The 13,433-nt window shown below is 38.4% G+C and overlaps 1 protein-coding gene and 1 long non-coding RNA gene across 2 annotated transcripts in view; one reads left to right on the top strand and one right to left on the bottom strand.

Annotated features, from left to right (window-relative positions):
* Window positions 1-12,737, bottom strand: part of LOC127355131 (uncharacterized) — a 468,532-nt gene extending 455,795 nt beyond the window's left edge. The window contains exon 1 of the long non-coding RNA XR_007881676.1: window positions 12,417-12,737. This is a non-coding gene — a long non-coding RNA (uncharacterized LOC127355131). The remainder of the gene's footprint in view (window positions 1-12,416) is intronic.
* LOC127355122 (zeta-sarcoglycan) overlaps window positions 1-13,433 on the top strand; it is a 337,940-nt gene that overhangs the window by 294,370 nt on the left and 30,137 nt on the right. The gene's annotated exons all lie outside the window — the stretch shown is intronic.

Genomic DNA, 13,433 nt, shown 5'->3' with positions numbered 1-13,433 from the left:
GTATGAGATGGATGCGCAGAGAGAGACAAAAGAATGGTTGAAAGCAAAGCAAAGTGGGTAGTAGAGGAAATAGGACTATGCTGAGGGATCAAAGGAGAGGAGGGGGGAAGGCATTTTGAGGAGTGGGTGAACTAGAAGGAGATTAGTTGAAGGAAAGTGAGAAGTGATGGAGGGAGGTGTAAGGTTAGGTGGGGAGGGAAAGAGTATAGAGAAAATACAGAGAAAAGGAGGAGTGAGAACACTGGGTCAATGGATGGGTCAGTGCAGATAAGCAAGGCGATGAAACCTGTGGTGAAGGCCTTAGCTGAAGAAAGATAAAAGGAAGCACTCCAGTGCCTATTATAAATTCAACACACCAAACCATTGGGGCTGTTTTATTATTTTTCAACAGTTTTTGTCATTAACACCTTTGGGTAGTGACATAAAACAAATTATTGCTGTTAATAAGCACTTAATGCATCAGTTTTCCCTGAATTGACCCTGTCATCTTCAACGTCATCACAAACAAGACAGCCAGCACTTAACAGTAGGAATTTATGGATAAATATAATGCATGCACACAAAATACATCCACATAAACACACATACATCTGTAAACAAACGCATTAACACACATATAATAAAACAAAATACAAACCAATGTTATTACGTGTTAAGCACAACAACTCACCCATTAAAGTGCACAAACACTCACACAAAGAATTTATGGATTAAACCAGACATTAAAACACAAATGTATAAACTGAAACCAGGTATCACCCCGCATACAGCCTTGTCAGTGAAACCATATGAATACATGAAGAACACACATAAAGTGCCACCTTCGCACACGCATTGCACTGATGTCTCCGCTGCATCACCTGCTGCAGGGTTAACGAAAACCATAGAAAAATAACACTGATAAAAAGGTGATTACATGCTTGAAATACTTCCCCCTCTCTGTCGTCAGTCATTAGCTGTTAAATGGTAGGGAAAGAAACAACGGACTGAAGCAGAGTCATTATCATGATGATCTTTTCAGTTTTCAATTGAGGTGTATTCAATATCAGTACATATTTCACACTATTAGTAGAGATTGTACCAAAACAAAAAGAAAGTACAGGTTCTCTTCTCTTTTCCGAATTCACAGATTCATAATGCCTTTCTGGTTGGAACGTTCCGTCTTTCTACATGCCTGTCTTTTTTTATCTTTGGCCTCATCTCAACACTTCCTAACTCTCTTATTGACTAACTCTCTTATTCAAGTACACACTTTTGTCTTTCCCGTTCTCATTCTGTCTAGATCTTCCCACATGTGCATTCCTTCTTTCTGTCTCCCCCTCTTTTTCTGCCTCGTTATGAAAAGTAGAGCGTTATGCAGTGAAGGTAAATGGGACATGTAATGAGCGGATTGAAGTCCATTTAAAGCTAATGATCTATCTTACAGTTTAACAGTGAGCGAGGGCGAGAGGAAAAGAGGGAAACAAAGAAAGATAGATGTACACACTTTACATGATAAAGTACAGGTCAAGAAATTCCTATACAGAAAGATATTGTATAGAATAATCTCCACCTTATATATACGGCACTTATTGGCTCAATAAACTCTTTTTTGTATTTTACTGTTACACCTAGTCAGTTTCAAGTAATTTGACTTCATTGTATGCTGGGGACAGAATGGACAATGCAACAGACTGAAAAGAGCAGATGAAAGATTGGATAAGGTATTTATCAAGTTATATTTAGCCAAACAAAAAACTTAATTGCAAGCGCAATGTGGGGAACAAACACTACTCCAGTCCTGTAGTTCAACTCATCAATCAAAAGAGTATTGCATTACCCCAAACTGCATTCTGAGCATATGTGGCTGAGCCAAACTATACGTAACTATAGGCAGGCTTAAAGCCATGTAATGTGCAAATCACAGTGACCAGAGTGGGGTGCAGTGAAGATTTCTATCAGTGTTGTTTAAAATTCTTCAGGAGTTGAAGAAGCCGTGGATAGCAGATGTGACAAAAGAGACATGAATGCACAACACACACAGTGTTAAAAATGGGTTATGCTTGTAGCACAGAAAAAAAATGCTCAGCAGTCTGCTTTCCAGAGAACACTCCAGGAACGCTATTCTTTGCCTTTTCAAAGCCTCTGGTGTGATCGCCACTGTAAGACGTGTTCACACTGTTCTGCTTTTTTTCAAACCTCTTTTCCACTTTTAAAGTGTACGGAAAGCGGCCGGGAGGCAGACAGAAAGCAGTCGCTTTGGAAAAAGTGCTGTGCCTGGGATCTTTTTAAGCAGCACAGTTCAACATCTTACAGAAGCATTCGTGACAGTGACTGACTAAATAACATAAAAAAAAGAAGCTGGGATTGACAATACATAGGTAGCCAACAACAACAAACACTCTGAAAATGCAGGAAGTAGCTGTAGAAAAGTTGGTGGTTGATGTTTGTGGAGCACATAAACTGTGAGTTTCTTAATTTTTTTTTTTTTGAGTTGTAGCTTGTACAGTTTACTGATAGAAGCAAAGACTCCACCAAGTCACTGTGATAACAAAACTGCTTTTCATTATCAGCACAACATGTAGCTGAGGCATACTTTAACTGCAAAAACCACAACAGTTTGAATGCAGAAGTAGGTAAAAAGTTTATATAATATAAATTGCATATATTGTGATACAATATTTTTATCCATAGTATCATCCACCCTATAAACCTCACTATTTTGACAGTGTGTATGTATCCTGATATATCATTGATATCTGTATCTTACTGACTTAATTGCATTTCAGCAAAACAATGCATTTGGCCTCAGGATACTGTAAAGGACAATTAAAAAAGAGTAGGTTTAGTGTTAAAGGCTTCTCTGATACAAATACCCAACAGTTTTATACTCAGGCAGGATTGAAGAGTTGTCTGTTTGAAATGAATGAGGGTTCCATGTTTTTTCATGAAGTGCTGTTGTTTGTGTGAACGCCTTACTCAAACCATCACTCAGTCCTAACATCATTCAAGAACAAAACCATATTTTCACAACTGGTGCATTTTGACCAAATAAAAGACAAATCAAGGCGACCTTCAAACATTTTGCCTGTTATCTTTGAGTAACTGTGTAACCTGTGTGTCGATGATTGTGTGTGTGTGTGTGTGTGTGTGTATCTTCTGTGATTTGAGGCTCTTCATTATTTATAGTATTCTTAACTCAGAGATTAAACATTGAATTCTGTTGTTTCTTGTTTTTTTTTTCTCAAAGTGTTTTTGAAAACTTTCTCTCTCTCTCTCTCTCTCTCTCTCTCTCTCTCTCTCTCTCTCTCTCTCCTCTTCTCTGTCTCTTCCTAACACTTTTTTACCACCTCTGCTTCTTTCTGGTGAAACTCACTCGTAACATTGATTGATTGATAGATTGTTAGACATATTTAAACAATTTAAGACTGCCATGTTTTTAGAGAGGTAGAGAGGAGAGAAAAGAGCGTCACACTGAGGCGTGATAGGAAAGGAGAATGTGTTAGTATTTATAAAATATAATGTTTGTGGAAAAATGAATGAGGTAAGTCCTGAAATCACTCAAACACTGACAGAAAGCTGCCAAAGGTGTAGACAGTGTAGACATTGAGGTAAAGAGGGAAGAACTTCAATCATCCTATAAAAAAACCAAGGAAAGCTAAACTGACAGACGAGTGGCTGGAAAGCTAGACTGACAGTCAGACAACCAGATAGCCTTGATGGAGCTGTAATCTGCATACTTCTATAAATCCTATTTTTGTTCTATCTAGGTCCTAATTCCCAATGTTTTCTATTCTGTGCCCATCTTTGGTGTTAAGCGCTGGTATTTTTGCACTGCCTTTCCCAGTGATCACTTGCTTATCAAGCAGTATGGGCAGTAATGAAATGAAATTTCTGCTGATGAGGTTAGGTCCTGTGTGTTTTTTTCAGGAGGAATATTTATGACATTATATACACACATATTCACATTCCATTTACTACATTTGGTGAATATATATATATATATTTTCAAACTGAATCATCTTACTTGATGAAGCAGCAACCTTCACATTTCAGAACAGGCATTACTGAAGGTCATCTCAGCTTACTGAATGCTTAAGTCACCAAAAGCTCAGAAACAGAGAAAGGTCAAATAGGGAACAGAGTCATGTTCATCTGTGCTGCCCTTTAGCACAGTTATTGGCTCAAAGGGGCTCCACAGGAGACATTGAATAAGAGTACAATTAGACACCTTGGGGGTAAGTAAAGTCTTCCAAAGAAGTTAAGTGAGAGGCAAAATATAGGTGCTGAATGGGCTGTACAAAAAATAATAATGAAAAATAGATTAGCACAGAGTAGAAGTTTTAATGATGAAATTGAATGGTGCAGAATAAATATATAGTCAAAAGGAGAAACATAGCAGATACCTGGGTCATTGGGCAGCACCGATGCAAAAAACTAATGCAATAAAAAACACTACTTTGACAGAGACACAAAAATCAATCGATAATTAACTGGCCATAAAAAGTTGAGGAGTCTCACATAGCAACACCGTGCTGATGCTAGCAGACCGCGGGTTACCTCAGGTCTCTAAACTTCATCTGATGCTTGGCTCCGCAGCAGAGAGAAACAAGCTGCTGCACAGTCAATATCTCTCTCTTTCTATCCACTCTTTCATCCTCTTATCCCTCCCTCTGTGCTTTCTTCTGCTCTATCCAAGTCCTGGGGTCATGAGAAGGCTCCCTGGGGAGAGTTAGCCCTAACACAGGCAAGGGCATCGGAGAAGGATTTGTGCTCTGTGCCCCTTCCCCCTATCCCTCTCTCTATTTCCATGTATCTATCTATCCTTCCATCCGAGAAAAGTTAAGGAGAACTGCAGAGGAACTCAGAGCCCTATCAGACTCAGGGGCATGGGAACGGATTTTATTTAGAAAGGATAAAATACTGTAGGATGAAAAGTTGGCTTGTGACAACAGCGAGTTCCTCAGACATGGAGCTAGATATAAAATCCGTCTTTATACAAGAACGCGCACACCATTTTCAACATTAAAGCTGGCAATTATTTTGTGTATTTAAGTGCAGAGCATACGTCGCTAGAATATGTCTATGGGTATTAGAAATGTGACAAAGAAAGCAAATATCTCAGGCAAAGGAACATTTCATTTGGAGAATCAGTCTTTTTCTTTAGTTTTATATATACTGTGGCTCCATATTCCTTTGTCTGAATAGTTTTAAAAAGAAGTACTTTATTGTTGTGATACACCAGACTGGCTGTTCTAAAGCTGAAAATGTTAGGTTAGGTTACTAGTAGAAGAAATTTGCTTCCCATTACTTTTTATGTGGAACAGGGCGAGACACATTTGCTTCCCAAATTAACCGGCCTCCTTCGCTTTGCTCCAGAGTTCAGTCTGATTAAACTATGACACTGAAAATCATAAGGCTCCAAAATGTGCATTAGATTTCACAGAGGGGGTGGGATTGACTTCTCATGCAGGAAATATTGATTGTCTATATTCTCGTTTTTACACTGTAAGGTCACTGCAAAATAATACAAGTATTAGAGAAGAGAGGATGCTGCTTGGTGGCAGTGAGTGACAGAGGTCAAGTTGTTTGATGAAGCACTGTAGAAATCTTCAACTTCATGGACTGCTGTTGTTAACCCACTAGCCACGTTAGCTTCTGCAGTTTACGTTTACAACCCTATCCATCCTGTCCCCTAGTGCTTTTTCCCACCTATTAGGTCAATTTCACCATGCAAGTTTTGGTCTGACTGCTGCTCAAGGAGAGAATTGTTTTTATGTATATATCCAGGCAAGATCAAACATAGTGTGTGTCTACAGAAATGTTGCCATACACCTATTTTTTTTTATATCAAGTCTACACAAATGTTATATTTACCTATATTCTCAAATGTTTCATGGATTTCCATAAATTTCTACGTACATCACAAAAACCCTTCTCAGAAGGTCTTAGTTACAGAAAGTCATAAAAAGATTGATAGAAGAAGAAGATATTTTTGCCTTTGTCTTTATTTAATAATGATGTGTTTAACCTGTCAACACGGTATTCTGCAGGGTAATAGCAAACCTGTTTTACTTTCAATTATTAGTGAAATTTAAAAGTTTCTAATTTCTTCGGGGTTTAGGGACCCTCAGTGCCTCAACTGAGGGTCCCTAAATCCCGGTTTGAGAAACACTATCAAACCCCATAACTGGCTGGAGATCCATCTATCCTTTCCCAAGTGGGAAACATCCAACACAGAGCAATGAGGGTAATTTATTAACAACTATTCCCTTGGGGTGTTACTCCTAATGAGAATGTGTTTTTATTTCACTTTTGTGTTTTTTTATTTTATGTTCATGTAGCTTTCTTTCCATTTGTGCTTGAGACTCTTCGCATTGGGAGATCAAACCTTACAGAATCAAAGGTGAATTTGTTATTTTTCTCTGTTTTTCCCTCTACAGTATGTTACCATCCAAATTAAACCAGGTCCCATGGTGAGGTCAACTCTGAAAGCAGCTTTGGCAGAGGCAATTGGTCTGTCTTTGTCCCCTTGTTCTGTCCTTCTTATTGTCTAATCCAGTGGTTTTTAATCCTGGTCCCCAGGAGTACTGCTGGGTTTTCTTAGTGGGCAGGCAAATGATGTTAATTGCATTCACCTGGTGTCCCTGGTGTAAAAGAGCAGCTGACTAAATACCAAGAATGATAGCTAACAATGCTTTTCCTGCTCTGCCCTCATTTCTACCATTCGTATCTCCATCCCATCAAGAAAACTCACCTCCATGTGTAAATTAAAACATTTGGAGAACTGTGGTTTTATTCTACCTTTGTTTTATCCGTGGCTTCGAGCTTACTGTACACTGTCTTCTTCTTCCTAACCTTAATGAATATCTATGTTCCCAGGGTCTTAACTTCCCTAACCCTTGAACTCCTCATGATTGTACAGCTGTAGTTTTCTGATTCTTAGTTGGGACCAAAAGTTGTCTTACATGGTTTTCTGTAGTAGGTTCCTAAATGACAAGAGGACTAATAGGACTTAATAGCCCTGGGTCCTTGGGGTACTTCCAATTTAACCCAATTACAGACTGTAAAATTTTACAAGTCCTTGAAGTAGGGATTGGAGAAATGAGTCACCCTGTGGCCTCCATTTTCCTCTCCTTCCTCACCCACACATCCAGTGAACAGTTCACTCAACTTTGACTAACAATTTCCAAACAACTAAAGGTGATGTTGAGGTCAGAAAATATCTTTATTTATTTACTTAATGTTATATATGTTATAATAATATATATATATATATATATATATATATATATATATAGTATTCTGCTTGAATAAACTAAAAACCACTGGATACAGACAAAGAGAGTAAAAAATAAGCACATGGCAGACTTGAATACTTAAATGGCCCAAAGTCATAGGGTTTAACAAATAATCCACGGTGTCTTGAACCTTCACATCAGAGAAGTACATTTCACATTTACTTTTTAATTGAGGTTACAATCCTCAAATGCCTTGTAGAAACAACAATGTGATCTGAATTAGGTCCACTTCCCACGCAAATCTTGAAGGAGTCTCAGAGCAGAGTTGATTTAACCAGGTTTTCCTGTGAGCAGCCAGATGGAGGAGCATGGTGTGGGATGGCAAAGTACACCACCTAATTAGCTCCAAAAAAACTCGGAGCGTAAACCCGCCCCTAGCTGTTTTTTGATTAAAAAGTCTGGGTTTGTGTCAAAGTAATTGGAAATCATTAAAATTTAGAATGAGCCACAATCTCTTTGAACTGTGCCTTTGGGAAAAAAACTTCTCATCACACTAGAGTTCCCATTAAGGAATTGCAGTTCAATTGCATGATGGTTTTTGAACAATGCCTGTTTCTTTATGCTTTGGATCAACTTGATACAGGAATCGACGGCAGGTTTGGCAGGAAAAGGCAGGTTTTTATGTCTGTCCTCCTCATTCCTTTCATGCTTTCAATGGCGATCACCACAAGCATGGCCATATTTAGAGAAATTCTGAGAGTACTGTTGTTCTCCACAATTGTAATGCTGATTGCACATAATAAACCTTGTTTTAATGTTCACTATTCACTATGTATCCAATATATTTACAACTTTTCTATCACACATTGGTAAACCAAAGCACATTCACTTTCCTACAGTTTGCTGTGCTGCGATTAGATTTTGGATGCATCTACAGTAACACCCCTCTTTTCCTTGGTACAAGGACAATCAGCTCTACCCTGCTCTGTTCTGTCTCTTATTGATTAGACACACAGGGAAATCACTGAGAACAAAGAAAGCGAGGGAAGGCAAGCCGAAAAAACAAGCGAGCATGGTTATGGGAACGATCCATAATGTATCTGAATTTCTGTGTGTGTTTTTGTGTATTTGTTCGAGTGTCATGTTCTACATATTGAAACAGTACTTTTTCCCAGATGTGGACATCAGGAAATCTGTGTCCTAAATTTTAAGTAGACAAGCTGATTTGATAATGAGGTGGCTGGTGGGGATGTCCCCTGTCCTGATGGTAGTCGGTTGCTACCTAGTGTTCCAATCTGATATTTATATTTTCTTGTTAAAATACAACTGTGTTTATATATTTGGGGTATAAGTTCATAAATAACAATCTAAATGAGTTAAGATAACCTTGACAATTTAATATCTGCATAGCCTGAATCTCAGCTTTTCTTTAATGATCGTGACTGTCAGGAGTTCTTTTTTTGGGAGTTTGGTTCAAAACATTACAAGGACAAAACTGATTGTATCTCAAACAAAGCCCAAGGAAAAAGCACATCGGAAACCAGTGAGGACTTAAATGATATCGTATTATGAATAAGTAACTTTTAGCAACTGGATTAAAGATCCCACTACAAAGGAAGTAGTTAGCATTCAGTTTTTGGTTTATGAACAAAAGGAAAGAAAAGATGAACCCACACATTATTGAAGTGGTAACACAAAGAGGTGCAGAAGCTTCTTACAGTTTTGGCAAATCTCAAACTTTCAACATTAAGCAAGAGCTTTTTCGTTATGTACTTGTTCTATGGATATACCAAACTACTGTGATTAACTCATTTGTTTTGCCAAATTATGTTTTGAGGGGAACAAAAAAGTTGTTTCCTGGATTCTTTTCAGTGGCAATGTTTTTTGTATAGTAAATTATATATTTTTATACTGAAAGCAAGTTGTAGGTAGGTGGTCAGGATGGCTGGTGGGCTTAGAAAGTGCAGGACTTTGATGCCAGAGATTGGATTTGCATCTTGGGTCCCTTCTGAGCTATATTCAAGCACTTTGGTTAAGGTTAGATGAAGATTGTGGTTTTAACTAAAATATAGTCCTGTCTCGTACTTTGAAGGCATTGTTGACTTTTTCTATACTTGCTAAGTGCAGAGGGAATCCTTGTGTCTGTTCCTCTCAGTTGGTGTAAGTTGCTTTGATGCTTAGTGTCACCCAAAAGTCTAATGTTTAACAGTGGAACAGTGGAATTAAGTGTGTTATTGCACAATGCTTGCTGTAAACATAATGTTCAGCCCTTGCCATGTTACTGTGGATGTCTCTTTTCTCCTTTGCTATGTAACAAACTGCTCCCACAAGTCATTGTTCCTATTAGAGTGATTTTTGTTTTTTGAATTAGTTCACAGAGCTTTGGAACACCGCCTCAGTAAACTGTATACATCATTGTTTAGTCATTGTTTGTCTTTGTTGATTGTTGTTTATCTTCGTTAGTTATTGTTTATCAACTGCTGTTCATCATTGGATGCTGTTGTACACATCTTGAGGGGGAATATGTGAAAACAACAACACCCAGTAAATATTCAACAGTCTCACCATATTGCCACGCATCTGTTCCTTGTGTCAATGTAAGTGTGTGTAAGTCTGTGTGTGTGTGTGTGTGTGTGTGTGTGTGTGTGTGTGTGTGTGTGTGTGTGTGTGTGTGTGTGAGCTGTGCTAGTGTGTATTTCTGTGTGTGGGTTGCAAAGATAGACGGCTGTTAATATCAGATTTTGCGACAGAGCCAAATGTTCCACTGTGGATAAAGACTATTACAAATGGCTAGAGGCACACAGACACACAGATACAGATACTCAAACACCTTGTACGCATGCACACATACATGCTCCTAATCCAAACCCAGCAACAAGCAGCTGTATTGTGTTGCCGACTAAATCTCATGGTAAATTCCAGGCAGGAAAGTAAAAAGAAAGATATGTGTAAAAGACACTGACCAGTAATGGTACTGTTACTTGGAAAAGTATGTTCCGGAAATAGAAAATTTACATCTGACCGGTTGCTGTAAATATGTTACACAACTTGTTATTGGTAATAAACTGGTAAAAATTGTGTTACTGGCCCCTCTGTTTATGGTAAAAGCATGGTACTATTCCCTAGAAGTACTGTATAGTTTTGCACCTGCTGACTCTGGGGTAATACTGTAGTTTGGGTAATGGGGTCACTGACTACCAAGGGCCCCTGAAGAGTTTGGATCAGGTGCTTTGTTGCCTACCAGTGAGCATTTCTCATTATTTTACTTCTATTTCATTTCTCTAGTATTTCTAAATTTGCTTTGAATGAAATATTTAATATAGCAAACAAAATACTTATAGGATAGAATATGGAAACTCTTATATTTGACCAGCTAGAACAATTTTGAACCAAATTTGGATAGTTTTTACACATGGATGAAATCAAAATTGCAACCAGTGAATTAAATATAAAAGTAATTGTAATTGCAATTAATCTTAATTAAATGTATGTTTTCCCACACTATAATCTCACTGGAAATGAGATGTCACTCTAACTTGCTTTATTTCTGACATTGCGGACCTCACCGGTTGTCAATCATAACACATTTTAATTTTTTAAGATCTGTTGGTATCACAACAGTATCTTTTATTAACATAATAGAGTAGCCACACAAGTAGTTATTACGTTTTAAGTATTTCCTATTTCAATTATTATGACTTTTTGTGAAAAGGCTCATTTGAGTGTTGACAGATGAAAATATTACACTCTATTCGAAGATTATATGACTTTATTTAAGAAAACTCTACAATCAGTATTTAACTAATCAGGTCAAAGTTCATATTTTTACAGTGATGAGGTTACAGGGGGGCGAGAGAGAGGAAAGAAAACAAAGATTAAAATAGGAAGAAAGGGAAATAAAGAAGTGAGGAGGCAATGCAGTTTTACCACCAGGACCTCTCTGTTTGTATGATTTTTAGCTGAAAAAGAAAGAGTGAGCACAGCTAGAATCCAGCCAGGAGGCGAGGGACAAGGAGGAGGAATGAGAGAAACACTGATAGGATGACTATGGGAGGGCAGTCAATGAGGCAGAGAAAGAGAGAAAAACTCAGAGTTGATCTGATGGTTGTCTGTCTCTGCTACACACTCTTTTTCTCCTTTTTTTCCCCAATGCTCTCTTTCTCAATCTCTTGTTCTGTCACTTTATGCATTTTCTCTTTCCTTTCTTAATTTTCTGTCCACTAGGTGGAGGGTATCAACTACCCTATATTATCTGTCCTTCACTTCCTTCTCTCAAGTGGTCTTTAGCCTAACTGTTTCAGGAATGTGGATTCATTCATTATTCATTTGTTCATTTATATATATATATATATATGTATGTACACAAATGTATTTCTTTGATCCTGTTTGAATAAAACCTAAAAGAATGGTTCATCTTTCCACAGATGTTTACTATAGTTAAAGCTCAGAATTAAAACTTATAGCCAGTCACGTCTCCCTGCACCTCTTGAAGTTGCACTTTCTTGAAACACACTTTTTCTTCACCAATTAGACTTAAGGCCTGTCCTCACTTGCCCTAACAAACAGATTTATTCATTTGCATGCTCTGCCTACACTGATACATGGTCCAAAATGTAAAACCTACACTACATTGCTCACAAATAGTTATGACCACTCCAAGTACAATTTATATAGATTTGTCTCATCTTTAAGGTTTACCATGGGCTGAGCCAGTTTATAAAGCAGAATAATAGCATCAGGGCAATAAGGGCAGCTACCAGAGGGGACTGTGTTGTACAATACAGAAGTAGTAAGTTTGGGCAAAGCCACCCACTATTGGAACAGTCTACCTATTGAATTAAGACTAATTACCTAACCTTTACATATAAACTTAAGACATGGCTTAAAGCAAACCAAGCTTACAATCATGAGTAATCTTAAAACATAATCTCTGGCACTGCCTTAATGTAATGTAATTGTTTTATGTATTACTTCTGTTAGTTCTGTAATTTATCTATTATTCAATTCAATTCAATTCAATTCAATTTTATTTGTATAGCGCCAATTCATAACAGAAGTTATCTCAGGACACTTTTCAAATAGAGCAGGTCTAGACCGAACTCTTTAAAACATTAATTACAGAGACCCAACAGTACCACCATGAGCAAGCACTTAGCGACAAGGGCAAGGAAAAACTGCCTGTTAAAAGGCAGAAACCTAGGACAGATCCTCCGGCTCTAGGTGGGTGGTCGTCTGTCTCGACCAGTTGGGGTGAGAGAGAGAGAGAGAGAGAGAGAGAGAGAGAGAGAGGCAGAGAGAGAGAGAGCGAGAGACAGACAGACAGGTGCACAGCAACAACAGTATTGGCAATGGCAATCTAGCAGGACCATGGCAGGAGGCTCCACCAGGATCGATAAGAACCTGCAAGACGAGAAAGCACAAGAACTCCGGGGAAGAAGTGAAGTTAGTAACATGCATTAATGGAACATGAATGAGTGCAGAAAGAGAGAGGAAGGGAGGAGCTCAGTGCACCATGGGAAATCCCCGATAGTCTAGGCCTATAGCAGCATAACTAAGGGATGGTTTATTATATTGCATTGTTTTGTAGTACTTGTTGAAGCATTGTATTGATGACATTGGGCACTTGTATATTAAAACCTGCCCAGGGACTATGGATGAAAATTTGCTTATTAGCTAACTTTGGCACAATTACATTGAAATGTAAACTGCAGTGTTGATTAATGTGCATTGTTCCTGGTAAGTAAATAAATGCATCAATAATAATTAAAACAAATTTAACTTTTAACAAACCACCACAAATGGTGGATGCATATTTTTTTCACTGATGCCAAAAAGCAAGGAAAAGGAGGAGAAGCAGGCAATGCAAATAGCTCTGCAATAAGCCTGCCGGATTGTATTTTTGTATTAGTTCTCTTGTTTAAAGAAGGGGCACGTCGGTCAGCAAAACACTTCCATGAAGGCTGCTCCCCTGTATCCTTGCTCATAGCTCCTCAGAGATCGCTCCTCAACCCTCAATTGTTGCTACTCGGTGCAGAAATAAGTGCTTTGGGACAGCCTGAAGATGGCGGACCAGAATAACTTCTGGTTCAAGCAGGGGCGGAGCTAGAGGGGTGGCCAGGGTAGCACTGGCCACCCCTGGAACCTGATTGGACACCCTGGGTGCCACCCCAGTTGATTAACAGGTCACTGCACGTCACATCGAAAACAACAAGA

This window comes from Dicentrarchus labrax, unplaced genomic scaffold (genome assembly GCF_905237075.1).
Source record: "Dicentrarchus labrax unplaced genomic scaffold, dlabrax2021, whole genome shotgun sequence".
NCBI classification, from domain to species: Eukaryota; Metazoa; Chordata; class Actinopteri; family Moronidae; genus Dicentrarchus; species Dicentrarchus labrax.
The sequence above is the reverse complement of the archived record's forward strand: the minus strand, read 5'-3'. Positions and strand labels throughout refer to the sequence as shown.